Here is a 13,498-nt window from a genome sequence, read left to right as displayed (position 1 = left end):
CATAAGCCTAATTTCAGTACCAGGCAAACTGGCTGAAACTGTAGTAAAGAACAGAATTACCAGACACACAAATAAACACAATATGTTGGGGAAGAGTCAAAAAGCTTTTGTAAATGGAAATCATACCTCAACAATCTAGGAGAATTCTTTGAAGATGTGAACAAACATGTGGACAAGGGTGATGCAGTGAATATAGTGTACCTTTCAGAAAGCCTTTGACAAGGTCCCTTTCCAAAGTTTTTTAAGCAAAGTAAGCAGTCATGGGATAAGAGGGAAGGACCTCTCCTGGGTCAGCAACTGGTTCAAATATAGGAGGCAAAGGGTAGGAATAAATGTCAGTTTTCACAGTGAAGAGAGGGGAATAGTGGGGTCCCCCAAGGAACTGTACAGGAACTGGTATTCATAAATGATTTGGAAAAAGGGGTACACAGTGAGGTGGCAAAGTTTGCAGATGATACAAAATTCCTTAAATTAGTTAAATCCAAAGCAGACTGAAAAGAGTTACAAAGGAATCTCACAAACCTAGGTGATGGAAACAGAATGAAATTCCATGTTGATAAGTGCAAAATAATGCACACTGAAAAACATACTCCCGACTATACATACAAAATTAGGGGTCTAAATTAGCTATGATCACTCAAGAAAGAGATTTTGGAGTTTTTGTGGACAGTTCTCTGAAAACATCTGCAGGGGCGTTCAATGTGCAGGGGCATTCAAAACGTAAGGAACAATTAGGGAAGGGATAGATAATAAAACAGAAAATATCATGTTGCCGCTATACAAATCCACGGTATGCCCACATCTTGAATACTGCATGCAGATCTGGTCACCTCATCTCAAAAACGATATATTAGAATTGGAAAAAGTACTAGAGTGACCAGATGTCCAGATTTTATAGGGACAGTCCTGATTTTTGAGTCTTTTTCTTATATAGGCTCCTATTACCCCCCCACACACACACACTCCCTGTCCCGATTTTTCACATTTGCTGTCTGGTCACCCTAAAAAGTACAGAGAAGGGCAACAAAAATGATTGGGGGATGGAACAGCTTGCATATGAGGAGAGATTAAAGAGTGGGACTGTTCAGCTTTGAAAAAAGTTGACTAAGGGGGGATATAACAGAGGTCTATGACATTATGAATGTAGTGTAGAAAGTGAATAAGGAAGTGTTATTTACCCTTTCACATAACACAAGAACCAGGGGTCACCTAATGAAATTAACAGGCAAAAGGCTTAAAACAAATATAAGGAAGTACTTCTTCACACAATGCAGTCAACCTGTGGAACTCTTTGCCAGTGGATATTGTGAAGGCCAAAAGTATAAGTGGGTTCAAAAAAGAATTAGATAATTTCATGGAGGATAGGTCCAGCAATGGCTATTAGCCAAGATAATCATAGAAGCAACCCCATGCTCTGGGTATACAAACCTCTGACTGCCAGAAGCTGGAACTGGATGACAGGGGATGGATCACTCGATAATTGCCTGTTCTCTTTATTCCCTCTGAAGCATCTGGCCCCAGCCACTGTCAGAAGACAGGATATTGGGCTAGATGGTGTGAGCCAACATGGTGTGTGAGCCAACATGGCCATTCTTACGTTCTGAAATACAGGAGAATCATGCTTCCTGTATTAGAAACAGTCATTAGAATTGCATTGAATTGTGCAGCATCCATGCTTCTGCCAGAAAGGTGGCAGAAACCAAAAGGCACACATGGTACTGTAGGAATTTTAAAAGTGGTGCAAAAATTATGAAATAGATCAAGCATTATGGGATGGAGAAAGTGGCATTGTGGGAACTTGACCCTATTTCCCAGAAATCTCTGGGGAAATTGCTAGTATTTCACAAAGCACTGCAAAAACATCCCAGGAGGCATCATGCCAGATGGCAGCATGGGCACCTTGCGATACCTACCCATGGTGCCCTACCCATCACATTTTCTATTGATGCAACCACGTATGGTGAATATGCCGTGTGGACACAAGGAGCCAAGTGTGTACAGGACCGAGGAATACACAAAAGTCGGTGGCTTTATGCTTACATTACTGACATTGCCTAAACTTTGTAGTGTAAATGCGGCCTCAAGTAAGCATTTGGTATGGATTCTGCCATCCTTACTCATATCAGTTAATTCTTTTCTCTGCAAGTAGTTTCACAGAAATCAGGAGGACTACTTGCAGAGTGAGATACTACTCAGTGGCCTTGATTCACTATTACCATGAGCTTTTTGCAGCCACTTATACCAGTAAAAAAAGAGTACAAAATGCATAGTTGACACTATCACTTTGCACGTGTTGAAACGACTACACAAACACATGGGGCACCAGTGAATCAGGCCCAACATAAACAATTTTTAATGATTGCAAAGAAAACAATGGTGATTTAATATTTTTAAAAGGAATTTTCTTTGTACAGAATGACATTTATAAATAAAAAATGAATTAGGTAAATCAAATGTATTATTATAACAGACAATTTTAAGTTACTGGGAGTTCGATCAACAGAGATCTTGCAGGACTGGGCTCTTACAATGTAGTATCAAAAATCAGTACACTTCAGAGAGCCACAGCATGCCTTCCATTCCAACTGTGCAACCTGATTGTCTTCACTGGAATTGCATGGGTCGGAGTGATTATATTTGACTCCCATAGTAGCATGGTTTATTCCATCCCATAACAAACAACCACAAGTGTCTAAAATATTCCTGAAGTGTTTTAGCTTGTCTCCTTTGTAAAAGTACTTAGGAAAAAACAAGCAAAAGGGACACTTGTTAGAAAAAGGCAGGACATCTGCCAGACCTTCCAGCAACAGCAGGACTAATGTATGATTGTAATCTGTTTACTAGGTTATGACAAAACCATTTGAAAGAGACAAGGCACTGGAAACTGAGATTTGCTTTGGATACTAACACAACATAATGTAGGACGTGACATGACTTTTTTAATCTACTTATTTAACATGCTATAAAAATGAAAATAATCTGAAAATATAGTTTTGTTCTTCTTTGGATAATAATGAAGCTCACTGTGAGCAGATCAAAAATATATATTATTGATGTGTTTTACAATCATATGTATGACACTGGGAATGCAGTGTTTGAGGTTATGATAGAAACCAGAAAATGCAGACAATTTAATACTAAAGCTAATACCCTGTATTTAACCTACCCCATTTTACATTAATATGTTATGCAAAATCATCTGCTTTTGAGAAGCTCAGTTAGAGTTTACTTATGGCTTGTAGGGCCAAATCTGTGCTACGTGGATGAGGAGCTGCACTGCCTAAAGCCAGGAATAGGCATAATGCTAAAAGGTATGTTGGAAGGAGCACAACTTTCCTTCATGTTTATGCAAGCTGCACAGTCCTACAGCTGCAAGCAGATACATCAGGAAATATAGCCACACATCCCATTCTACTCTGATTTGTTCCACTAGGACACTGAGTGTTGCAGAGGTATTACTGTTCTCCCCCAGTTAGAGTGATCATTTGTATAGCACTGGGCATATGCTAGCCTCTTCACAGCCATTGTTTTAAGCTCCACAACATCCTAAGGAAGGATGTAACCCTTTAATGAAGACTGTGACCCACATACCCAACAGGTTGCCCCGCATCTTCCATAGCATCTTCTGCCCTGTAGGTACAGAAAAAAACACTAAAGCCACATTCCACCCTTAGTTACCCTCTTGCAACCCCCCAAACCCTAATTTAGGGCCAGATTGTGGATCTCTTACTCGCACTGGTGAGCACTTCAGTAGGCCCATTGTTTCTAATGGGACCACTCACATGATTGCACTTCAGACTAATATATTAAAATTATGTGGTGCCAAAGAAAGTTCACAGACTTCTTGGACCGGATTAATTGAGGGTGCAACTTCATTTAAGTCAATGAATGTGGCTCCTTATATCTGCCAACCGGGGATCAGAGTCTTAAACCCTATCCAGAGACAGGCCATGTGTATATCCTATATATTTTCACAGTCAAGACATGAATGGGTCCCTTCATGGTCCATAGAAAGCAGCCTTATCAAGAGAGACAAAGGAGCCAAGCCAGTGAGATCTATACTAAACTTATCTAAAAGTTATTTGCATTATCCATGTTCATCATCCGATTTACCTAATGAGGCAAAGAAATTCTATCTTTTTACATCTCAGTGAGAAATAGAAACTAGTGAGCTAAAGATAGCCTTGCAACCCAACCCTTACATATTTTTTTGCTGTGTCCAACCTCCAGTTATATTTCTGAAGATAAAGTGCAAAATCAGGGGACTCCCATCCCTCCTCCCATCTCTGATAACATAGATCATAATGTGGTCTTAGTTATACTAGCATAAATTCAAAATAGCTCCACTGATTTTGGAAGAGTTACTCTAAACTTGCTCAGAATTTACTCCCCATATCTGAGACCAGAATCAAAGCCCAAGACACTAAACTTTGCAATCCAGATCCTCAGTCAATGGAGGTCAACAGTTTACAGCAGCTGATGATCTGGTCCTGAATGTGTACCTTCTACATGTCAACAGGTTCAATAAGATATATAATTTTATGGCAGTCTTAAGGTCAGAGATACTTATATTCTATTTATTTTAAAATATACAGATTCTCACACTTAATAATTTGATTTACCTAATCAATGACCAGATTTTGCCACCCTTATTCACAGAGAATGGTATCTTAAATCAATTATTGTCCCATTGATTACCTGTGAATACTACTCAGAGAGAGCAAGGATAGCAGAATCGGGCCATAAATGATTTTGGTCATGACATGGAGACAGAGACATTTATAATTTTGTTTCTAGGTAACTGGATGTTTTTGTTTAACTTTGTTTTGATTATGGCTTGTTTAATACGGTATAGACAAATGGCATTCTTTATGTTATATTTAGCTTTATTCTCTCTATATATTAAGTTTGTTTGTGTTAATTTCTATTTTGAGGCCTGATTCTTCAGGCCTTATTAAAGCTAAACTGCAAATCAATGGGAATGTTGGATAAGTAGGGGATGCTAGACCAGGTCCCTTATATTTTATCTGAACCAAAAATAATATGGCTGTAAATTGACTACATTACAAATCCCTGTAATAAGTAAACATATAATTAAAGAACAGATTTTGGAACCTTTTCTCATGTTGGAAAGCACTTACTCATGATCAACTGTATTCAAGTGTATTCATGGCTTCTAAAGCTAAGTGTGAGCACCTAAATGATCTATACATGCATTAGCTATCCAATTATTATGCTTTAAGACAAAGAGGTAATCATCATTAAACATAATTGTGAATGTTTGGAATACAAAATATTACTAAAATTCCTCTTTGTTCTATGCTTCTATTGCCACTGTACAGAAACGAGACTAGTAGATTATTATGTACAGTATGTGATTGCAGGGAATTGTTGTTTTATGGCTAGAGCAGTGGTTCTCAAACTTTTTTTTCATGGACCACTTGAAAATTGCTGAGGGTCTAGGCGGACCACTTAATGATCTTTCCAAATGTTGTTTGTACCGTTAGCTAACTATTGTAAAGCGCCTTGGATAAAAGCGCTATATAAAAAACCAAACGTAATAATAATAATAAACTTTTTTTTGTTCTACAAATAAAAGCACACAACTCATTTTAATATCAGTTGTCTTACCTTTCTAATGAGATGGATCTGCCCCCTCTCCCCCACTGGGGCTGGGAAGGAGTGGGGTCTCTCCCCTGCCACAGCAGCCACAGAGCTGAGGCTGGGAAGGAGGGCCATCTCTCCCCAGCAGCCACAGCCCTGGAGCGGGGGAAAATCACCTTCTTCTCTGGCTGCCGTAGCCCTGCACATTCCAAATTCCCCCCACCCCGTCTTCTCACCCCACTGCCCCCTCCCACCTACCCCTTATTCCCCCAAGGCCATCACCTCACCTTGCATGTGCGTCTTCTCCAGGGTCCAGGCAACTAATTAGTGTAGTCATGCCTGTGCAGTTCCACTAATTAGGTGGGTGGCCCTTCATTCTGTTATGTGCAGCCGCCCAGGTGCATACCTTAGAGGGAACTATCCGCGGACCACCTGAATGGAGCTCATGAACCACTGGTGGTCAGCGGACCACAGTTTAAGAACCTCTGGTCTGGAGAGACTGCTTGATGTCTGTGGGAAAGCAAGGACAAACTCCAGGATGGAGCACAGAAAACTGCACAGGGTAGAGTTGCATTAGGTCACCTTTAATGTATGAATTTTTGACATTTGCTATTTTTTTTCCAGAAGAAAGTCTTCAAAATGGTATTTTAGGCCATTCCATGTAATGTAATGCTCACTTTCAATGTTAAAGGGGCTTTCAAGGAGTTCTTATTGGCCCAAGAAACTATAAACACGTCAAGAAATAATTATTGTCTTATATTTCAGTATAATTAAAGCTATTTGATTAGTGACTTAGGTAAGCTGCAAGCCTGCCAGAAAGAAAAATCTTTTCAGAACACTGAATAACAGGAAAGTTGAAGATAGAATGTCAGAATCTCATTAACATTAAAATGATGCTGTTTGCAAAGCCACTGAATAACTATTTGATTCTGATATGGATTGAAGTGCCACTTCATCTGTTTTTGTTTCTTAGCTAGTTCATGCAGAGATACAGCAATCCTCTCATCTCTGATAATTTAAGGCTAGATTGTAATTTTACAGTCTGCTCTAAGTAAGGGGCAGTGAGTAGCTATACTGCCCCAGGAGTAAACTGAGGAGGGAATTGTGACTCTTGTATAACTCCACATGAAGACAAATCCTTGAGAGCTACAATTCTCTCTGGTTCCCCCTTTGCTCCAGGGGAAAGTAATCTGCCAATGGTTTATTCCACTATCAGATTATGTCCCCTTTCGCACTAGTTTAGCTGTGATGGTCTGTGTGCTGGCCCAGGCAGAGGCAAGGCTCTGTCATTTCCCAATCCTGCCCACCCACCTGAATGGAATGGGAAGTATCAATCTCAGAGAGGCTGCGCTACGCTTGTCACATAACCCACGTAAGGGAATAACAGAGCACGTTATGTCCCCTTACTCCATTTCACAGGCATATTGGGCAAGCCATAATTTGCCCATAAATTAGAAGAAAACACAAAATTAATATAGAACTTTGAATACATTGGCAAGAAAGAGTTGAAATATGTAAGAAAGATTTGGCTACTTTTTATAGTTGGTAGATTAATTTACTTGTATTGCAAAGGAGATAAATGCACATGAATTTTATGTATCAAGCCATTTAAATGTCCTTACTCAGATAAGATTACCTTTCTTGTTGAACAGCATGTTGACAAATGGTTTCCATACAGAAGCATCTTCACTTTCAAGAAAATCTCCATCAATCTCAGTTGAAGTCACTTTAAAAATGTGGCAACACATTTTATTTCATTGTAAATTTATAGTCATCTTGTATTTGTCCGTTTATTAGACCAATCCTACTCAAACTGAAGTCAGTGGCAGAATTCTTGCTAATGTCAACAGGAACAGGATGGGCTTGAAATTTATTTCATGTAAAGTTAACTGTTTTACACTGTTGTACATTTTCTGGACTTTAAAAGAAACAGCATAAGAATGAAGCCACCATAGGCGCAAATCAGGAGTCAGATTCTGCTACATTTATGATGAGTAGTACTTTCCTCCACCTATAGTACCTCTGAAATCAATTAGATTACTCAAGGAGTAAGGTACTACTACTCAACATGATTAAGAGGAAGCAGAATTTGGTGGAATTGTTTCCTTTCTGCTACTGTCTAAAATGAAAAGTAAAATTGATATTTATATATGTTTGAACTCCACAGTCTTTTAAAATTCCAACTTTAAAGCGGTGAGTGGAAATTAAAAGATATTAAACACTAAGATCAAAGATCCAAACTCAGGTCGTGATGTTGGTATCTGAGTTGAGCTCAGCAGTGCAGATTTAAGAGTTTTAAAATGATTTGTCCAAGGTTACAAAGAGATTCACCGGAAGAGCCAGAAATAGTACCTAGGCCTCCTACTCTCTAGTCATCTGCTCTACTCAATAAGTCACAATCCCAATTAAATAATTAAAAGAACACTAATATAATTTTAAATAATATATTTTAATTAAGCACACTGTAGCACTAGTATTAGGGTTTTTGTGGGCTCATAGATTTTTGTGGGCTCACTAGTATTAGGGTTTTTGTGGGCTCATGGGTTTCTTCATGCTGCTTCTGTACTCCCTGCACTGAATATGTGTTAGTATGTGCATTTGTTTTGATGACACCTGCAGAGAATGAGGGAGTTATCTGTATTATTTTGTATAAATATTGTTTGCACCTCGGTTTACCTGCTTGATATTACTTTGCCTACCTGCAGGAGGCTGCTGGGGGAAAACAAACAGGAAATGAAAATGTATCAGAGATAAGGTAACTCCAATGAGAATAGGGACCATAAAGGACAAGCAGGGGAGCTATTAATTCGGAAATACCCATCTGTCTGGATCCAGCTAGATTAGCAGGTCTATTTTGCCCAGGCCCAGGCCTAATATCAAAGAGACACTAAACTGTTAAAGGTCCCTGCACTGGAGGAAGAGGGTGAGTGGACAGCAGTGGCTGGAGGTTAAGTCTGACAGGTGCTGTCTGTCTCTCCCAGGCCAGCAGTAGGGATATCTGGGCTGAATGAAACTTATCTAAAACTTGCAAGGAAAGACCCATGCAAGTTAGGTAAGACCCAAGATTATAGGATTTTCATTGTTTTATCCTTTTTCTCTGCTTATGTGCCTTTGGGTGAACAAATAATAACTGTTTTGCAGAAGCTGTTTTTGAGTCACTTTAATCAGCCACTGGTCACAGGCTCCTGGAAGAAAAGGACTTACAGGTGCCAAAAACTATTGGGCCTGTCATGTTATCACAGTTGCTAAACAGGGGGGCTGTGGCCCTGACACTCATTGTAGGAGTGGTAGGACTACATGGTACCTAGAGAGGGATGAAATTAGTAAAACTGGTCACCAGAGGGTATGTACTAGAGGCAGATTAAAAGAGGTCTCATGTGCAGCTGACAGCTCAGGCCAAAGAGAAACATTATTATTCATTTTTTTTATTTTGTTTTTGTCATCTAGGTTGGTACATGGGTAAGGTGTGCACGTATTATAAGTTTGTGGTTATGTTATATGTTCAGATGACTCATGAAAACAGAGCTTGCCGGCAGAGTGGATGGCATGGCAGGCTAATGGATGCCCTGAATCCAAACCAAACCAGTTGCTCAGGTCAGTGCCTCACTGAGGGTATGTCTACACTACGAAATTAGTTCGAATTTATAGAAGCCGGTTTTATTGAAATCGGTTGTATACAGCCGATTGTGTATGTCCACACAATAAAATGCTCTAGGTGCTCTAGTCGGCAGACCGCGTCCACAGTACGAGGCTAGCGTCGACTTCCGGAGCATTGCACTATGGGTAGCTATCCCACAGCTATCCCACAGTTCCCGCAGTCTCTGCCGCCCCTTGGAATTCTGGGTTGAGATCCCAATGCCCGGATGATGCAAAACAGTGTCGCGGGCGGTTCTGGGTACATGTCGTCAGGCCCCTCCCTCCCCCGTCACAGCAACGGCAGACAATAGATTCGCGCCTTTTTATCTGGGTTACCTGGGTTACCTGTGCAGACAACATGGAGCCCGCTCAGCACAGCTGAGCTCACCGTCACCATATGTCCTCTGGGTGCCGGCAGACGTGGGACTGCATTGCTACACAGCAGCAGCTGCTAACTGCCTTTTGGCGGTAGACGGTGCAGTAGACTGGTAGCCTTCATCGGCGATCTGGGTGCTGGCAGCCGTGGGGCTTGCCTTTTGGCAGTAAATGGTGTATTATGACTGTTAGCCGGCCTATTACAAGTCGGGTCATCGCACGTTAGCAGAGTCTTCCCTGAGCAGCAGCTCGTACAATAGGCCTGAAGACCATCGTCATACACCGCCCCGTATTTGCTGCCAAGCACCCAGAAAGATGCCGAGGGCTATCAGTCACGCTGCACCGTCGTCTTAAGATGTAAAAAATAGATTTTCTCTGTATTCATTTGCTTCCCCCTCCGTCCGTCAAATCAACGGCCTGCTAAGCCCAGGGTTTTCAGTTTAATCTTTGGGGGGGACCAGTCTGTGACAGTTGTTTGTGTCTCTCCCTGATGCACAGCCACCGTTCTTTATTTTAATTCCCTGTGCCTGTACGCCATGTCGTCACTCGGCCCCCCTCCCTCCTTCCCCTAGGCCGTCAGATACTACGTTTGCGCCACAGCTCGAGCCGAGAAGCGGTTCGCGCCTTTTCTTTGAATTCTGGGTTGAGATCCCAATGCCCGGATGATGCAAAACAGTGTCGCGGGCGGTTCTGGGTACATGTCATCAGGCCCCTCCCCCCTCGTCACAGCAACGGCAGACAATAGATTCGCGCCTTTTTACCTGGGTTACCTGTGCAGACAACATACCACGGCAAGCATGGAGCCCGCTCAGCTCAGCTGAGCTCACCGTCACCATATGTCCTCTGGGTGCCGGCAGACGTGGGACTGCATTGCTACACAGCAGCAGCTGCTAACTGCCTTTTGGCGGTAGACGGTGTAGCATGAGTGATAGCCGTGGGGCTGGCAGCCGTAGTGCTGCATTGCACCAGCCCCTTGCAGGCGATGGTATATTATGACTGGTACCCGTCGTCGTCGTACTGGTATGGCTGTCAATCATGGCCACCTGGGCAGACATGCTACTGTTTCGATGATGACGGTTACCAGTCATAATATACTATTTTCTGCCAATTGCCCAATATTGTCTGCTAAGCACCCAGAAGAGGCCAAGGGCGATGCTGGGTGCTGGCGGACGTGGGGCTGGCAGACGTGGGGCTGCATTGCTACACAGCAGCAGCCCCTTGCCTTTTGGCAGATGATGGCATATTATGATTGGTACCCATCATCGTCATACTGGTATGGCTGTCACTCATGCTGCAGCGTCGGCTGCCACCTTAAGATGTAAAAAATAGATTTGTTCTGTGTTCATTTGCTTCCCCTTCCTCCGTGAAATCAACGGCCTGCTAAGCCCAGGGTTTCCAGTTTAATCTTTGGGGGGACCATTCTGTGTGACAGTTGTTTGTGTTTCTCCCTGTTCCTGTACCTGTACGCCATGTCGTCACTCGGCCCTCCCTCCCTCCCGCCCGCCCTCCTTCTCCTGGTCCATCAGATACTACTTTCGCGCCTTTTTTCTGACCAGGCGCCATAGCTAGCACTGGGATCATGGAGCCCGCTCAGATCACCGCGGCAATTATGAGCACTATGAACACCATGCGCATTGTCCTGGAGTACATGCAGAGCCAGAACATGCCAAGGCGAAACCCGGACCAGGCGAGGAGGCGATTGCAGCGCAGCGACGAGAGTGATGAGGAAATTGACATGGCCATAGACCTCTCACAAGGCACAGGCCCCAGCAATGTGGAAATCATGGTGTTACTGGGGCAGGTTGATACCGTGGAACGCCGATTCTGGGCCCGGGAAACAAGCACAGACTGGTGGGACCGCATCGTGCTGCAGGTATGGGACGATTCCCAGTGGCTGCGAAACTTTCGCATGCGTAAGGGCACTTTCATGGAACTTTGTGACTTGCTTTCCCCTGCCCTGAAACGCCAGGATACCAAGATGAGAGCAGCCCTCACAGTTGAGAAGCGAGTGGCAATAGCCCTGTGGAAGCTTGCAACGCCAGACAGCTACCGGTCAGTCGGGAATCAATTTGGAGTGGGCAAATCTACCGTGGGGGCTGCTGTGATCCAATTTGCCAGGGCAATGAAAGACCTGGTGATAGCAAGGGTAGTGACTCTGGGCAACGTGCAGTCAATAGTGGATGGTTTTGCTGAAATGGGATTCCCAAACTGTGGCGGGGCCATAGACGGAACCCATATCCCTATCTTGTCACCGGAGCACCAAGCCACCGACTACATAAACCGCAAGGGGTACTTTTCAATGCTGCTGCAAGCCCTGGTGGATCACAAGGGACGTTTCACCAACATCAACGTGGGATGGCCGGGAAAGGTACATGATGCTCGCGTCTTCAGGAACTCTGCTCTGTTTCGAAAGCTGGAGGAAGGGACTTTCTTCCCGGACCAGAAAGTGACCATTGGGGATGTTGAAATGCCTATCGTGATCCTTGGGGACCCAGCCTACCCCTTAATGCCATGGCTCATGAAGCCATACACAGGCAGCCTGGACAGGAGTCAGGACCTGTTCAACTACAGGCTGAGCAAGTGCCGAATGGTGGTGGAATGTGCATTTGGACGTTTAAAAGCGCGCTGGCGCAGCTTACTGACTCGCTCAGACATCAGCGAAAAGAATATCCCCATTGTTATTGCTGCTTGCTGTGCGCTCCACAATATCTGTGAGAGTAAGGGGGAGACATTTATGGCGGGGTGGGAGGTTGAGGCAACTCGCCTGGCCGCTGATTACGTGCAGCCAGACACCAGGGCGGTTAGAGGAGCACAGCAGGGCGCAGTGCGCATCAGAGAAGCTTTGAAAACGAGTTTTGTGACTGGCCAGGCTACTGTGTGAAACTTCTGTTTGTTTCTCCTTGATGAACCCTCCAACCCCCCCCCCCCGACCCGGTTCACTCTACTTCCCTGTAAACCAACCACCCCACCCCACCCTCCCCTCCCCTCCCGCTTGCAGAGGCAATAAATTCATTGTTTTTTCACATTCATGCATTCTTTATTAGTTCCTTACAGAGGTAGGGGGATAATTGCCAAGGTAGCAGGGATGGGTGGGGGAGGAGGGATGGAAAAGGACACACTGCATTTTAAAACTTTAACTCTTATTGAAGCCCAGCCTTCTGATGCTTGGGCGATCATCTGGGGTGGAGTGACTGGGTGGACGGAGGCCCCCCCACCGTGTTCTTGGGCGTCTGGGTGACGAGGCTATGGAACTTGGGGAGGAGGGCTGTTGGTTACACAGGGGCTGTAGCGGCGGTCTCTGCTCCTGCTGCCTTTCCTGCAACTCAACCATACGCTCGAGCATATCACTTTGATGCTCCAGCAGACGGAGCATTGCCTCTTGCCGTCTGTCTGCAAGCTGACGCCACCTATCGTCTTCAGCCCGCCACCTCTCCTCTCGTTCATGTTGGGCTTTTCTCATCTCCGACATTGACTGCCTCCACGCATTCTGCTGTGCTCTATCAGCGTGGGAGGACATCTGCAGCTCCGTGAACATCTCGTCCCTCGTCTTACGTTTTCTCTTTCTAATGTTCACGAGCCTCTGCGAAGGAGAAACATTTGCAGCTGGTGGAGGAGAAGGGAGAGGTGGTTAAAAAAGACACATTTTAGGGAACAATGGGTACACTCTTTCATTACAAGGTCGCATATTTCGGCTTGCAGGCAGCCATCGTAGGCCACAGTGTTTTGGCTTATTTAACCTTCTTAACATGCGGGAAAGGTTGCAAACAGCAGCGCATTTCCCATCTCAAGGATGAATTGGGTTGTCCATTTAAAATGGGGTTTCAATGTAAAAGGAGGGGGCTGCGGTTTCCCGGTTAACATGCGGCACAAACACAAGTAAACC

The sequence above is a fragment of the Trachemys scripta genome, chromosome 1 (assembly GCF_013100865.1).
Source record: "Trachemys scripta elegans isolate TJP31775 chromosome 1, CAS_Tse_1.0, whole genome shotgun sequence".
NCBI classification, from domain to species: Eukaryota; Metazoa; Chordata; order Testudines; family Emydidae; genus Trachemys; species Trachemys scripta.
This window is presented reverse-complemented; position numbering follows the sequence as displayed.